Below are 3,523 nucleotides of genomic sequence, written 5' to 3' on the forward strand. Positions count from 1 at the left end.
TTGCTTTGATCCTAACTGGGAACTCTTTTGTATCACTTGATTTTCTGCTTAAAGTGAGACTGCAGGCTTTGAAAATGTGGAGAGCTGAGCAGGAGGGGAATGATTTTTTCTGGATAATCCACTCACATATAATTGCCGGTGTGCTGTTCTCAGCGCCTTGGTCCATTTGGACAGTGCGAGGGCCAGGCGGCACAATGCTCGCTCCTCATGGACAAGGCAAAAAAAGAGAAGGTGGGACACTACAATACTTACTTCATGCCAGCTCTTCTACACATGTGCTTTAGGAGTGAGTCGAAGGGTAATAAGGAGAGTTATCATGACCAGAGGAAATACAGCACAAGTGATGTTGCTCCTGTGGGAATGTCTGTCCCTCAGTTCTGCAGAAATTCTAAGTGTCAGTAATGTGAAATACACGGTTTATGCTCAGTATAAACAAAAGTAATGAATATAAATAGTTCATCTTGCCTTTTTCATTCCTGTCTGTCATTCAAGAGAGATATGGAAATAGCATGACAGCTAGCATGGATGTTGTGTATAAATGATCTCCAGATGGAAAAGGAATTTAGCCACTTGTTTGAAATTTCCAGATGTTCGGAAGCCCTGGACAAATCACATGTGTATATTAGCAGCACAGATCATGCATCATGGCATCAGACTGCATACATCTTTGGGGCACTGTTGGTCTACGCACAAGTAATAAGTCTGTTATATCCACAATGTGCTGGGTCATATATGCACCAGCTGCTTGGTGGATCTGCTCCATCGCAGAGGTGTTGGGCCCAGGAGCACCTGCTGCACAGAACATGCATTCCTATTTCTGATCTGCACTTCCCAGACAGAAATAGAGTCCTCCATTTGTAGGCAGTAGAAGGAAGAGATCTTTTCAGAGCCTGGCCTGACTGTGGGTAACATTTACAACTTGTATTTGCTTGGGATTCCAAGCTGAACCATGGTGGTGCCTCCCAACATCCACAGCTAGGAAGTTTTAGATACTTGGAATGCATTGAAAAAATTTTTTTTCTCCCTTTCCTCCAAGAAAAAAAAATAGAAGTGATGAGAGAAAATGCTTTTTTGTTTGTGAAACATATATATTTGCCTCTTCAAGCATAGGAAGTGGATTATGTATAATTTAGTTAGCATTTAGAAATTCCTGCAAAGTGTACCTTTCAAATAAATAAATGTTATACAATGGAAAACACATTGGAACTGTGGAGCGAGCCATGCTGCATATTAAGGTACATCAACAGATTTTTTTTGTCTAATGACACACCACTAAATTAAGAAAAATCTAACATTAAGGAATAGAAAATTTGATATCTGTCTCTAAGCCTTGTGAGGATAGGAAATTTAATATCTGTAATACAGCAAGACATGAAATACCATTTTGGAGGACTAAAATGCGGAAAGAGTAATTTCAACACAAATGTAAAATAAAATCAATACTTTTGCCAAAAAAATTAACACAAATTTTCCTTTTCCCTTTTTTTCAGAATTTCCATTGTTTACTGCTCAGCTCACAGAGAGAGAAGAGAAGAGAAGAGAAGAGAAGAGAAGAGAAGAGAAGAGAAGAGAAAGGAGAAAGGAGAAAGGAGAAAGGAAAAAGGAGAAAAGTAGCATGTTTTCCTTGCTAATGTTTTCTCTTTTTTTTTCCTATGGATCATGACGAGTCACTCACACATGTGCAGCTGGTATTCTGTAGTGCTTTCACTCCTTAATGCCCCAAGTTCAATACCTTGTGTTTCTTTTCAACAACCTCCATTTCCTTTGTGCATTTCAGGGCACAGTCCTCTTGCTGGTGATGGGGGCTTTCTGCCAACATGAGAAAGTGAAGCTATCATAACACAGATGCTGTATCAATTGGAGCTGATATTTCAAAAGTCCGTCTTCAGGATGTCTTTGTGTCTTTTTTTACCCACTTCACTCTCCGTTTTTTTCTCCCTTAAAGGGTTTGATCTTCTGGCAACAATTAGAAAAGCAGTTTTCTGGCTTTAAACTGGTTTTATTGAGAGCACTCCCTTGCTTTAATGTTGGGTCTTTCGTAATTAGTAGTTTTCTCACTTGTGAAGTACATTTGGCTGGGTTTGGATATAGTAAGATTTTGAAGCAATGGTCTSTGTACACAATGTAAAGACTTTGCTTGTCATCTCTGTATCTGACATGTGAACTGATTCCTCTTCCAAAGGTCGTGAATTACCTTACAGAAATCAGAACACATTTTTGGCTACATTGACTTGCTTGATCTCAATCCACTATGCAGAAAATKTAAGTATCACGGAATGAGATGGCTGTTGATTCACAGAAATTCACAATATCCCTGTTAGATTTACTTTTGTAATCTCAAAAGGTGAAGAAGGCACATTGCAATAAACTGTGTCAAAAATTCTCTAGGCCTGCTAAAATTCTGCCTAGGAAATAAATACCTATAGCATTTCTAAGCATTGCCAGATTTACTTCAGACTTGTTTGTGTTTTGATCATATATACATGTTTTGACAAGAAAAGTGACTTGAGGTGAACAGAAGCAAGCAAAGATAAATGTGATCCAATTTATTTTCAAGCAGTGCTGGTTCTATAGAAACTATAACTACAGTTAAAGTTTTAAAACATTTTATTTTGCATTGCATGTTTTGGATTGAATCATGATGAAATTAGGAGAAGGCAAACCAGCTGTAGAAAAACCATACATCTTTTTCCACTCACCTGAGGCAGAGCTTTTCATCCTTTTAAAGACCAGGAAACTGTGGTCGGCTCAACTTCAGATACTAGGTTTTTCTTGATTACTAGCTATTTATTGGAGTAATTTTATTTTTGCTTGAGACAAAAGTCTAGAAATGATTGGGATGTAAGATCAGTCCTTTGTGGACTAGGAGACAAGCCTGAATGAGCGATATATGTAGCTTTGCTTGTTTGAGGACAAAAACCAAACTAAATCTTTGCCATGGCTCTGAAATAGCTTGTGCACTATTGGGATGATGTAAGTTGCCTTGCCATATAGCTAGAAGATAATTTCATATGACTGGATTGCAACCTCTATCACTCTAGGCCTTTCTGGGATAAAAGTTACATCACTGAATGAGGCTGTGTATATTTTTGAGATCTATATGCTTCCTATTAATGACAGAGGCTTTTTTGGTGCCAGGCACAGATCTCTCAGCTCACCCTAAGCTACCCAGTTTGCCCTGTGTGGCTCCATGTATACACATTTGGAGGACGGGAGGTCTGGCAGTCTGGTACAGCGGCACTGCAAGATGGAGATGGGTGGTGTGGATTTGGGATGGTATGATGGGGAAAAGGCTAAAACGACAGGGAAAGAGCATTCGAGCAGTGTCCTATGAGTGGGGAGCCCAAGGGCAAARCCTCAGCAGTGGAGCGGCAGTTCCCTCTGGTTTGGGGATCCTGTGAGCAGCTGAGACGGGAGAGCAGCACATGGCATGTGGTGTGGGAGCGGGTGGCCGGCGCTGGTGGCAGCAGCTGGACATGGGGCTGTGTATTTGCATTTCATGCTGACACAGGAAGACTGAATA

This window comes from Apteryx rowi, unplaced genomic scaffold, assembly GCF_003343035.1.
Source record: "Apteryx rowi isolate R43461 unplaced genomic scaffold, aptRow1 scaffold_88, whole genome shotgun sequence".
NCBI lineage: Eukaryota > Metazoa > Chordata > Aves > Apterygiformes > Apterygidae > Apteryx > Apteryx rowi.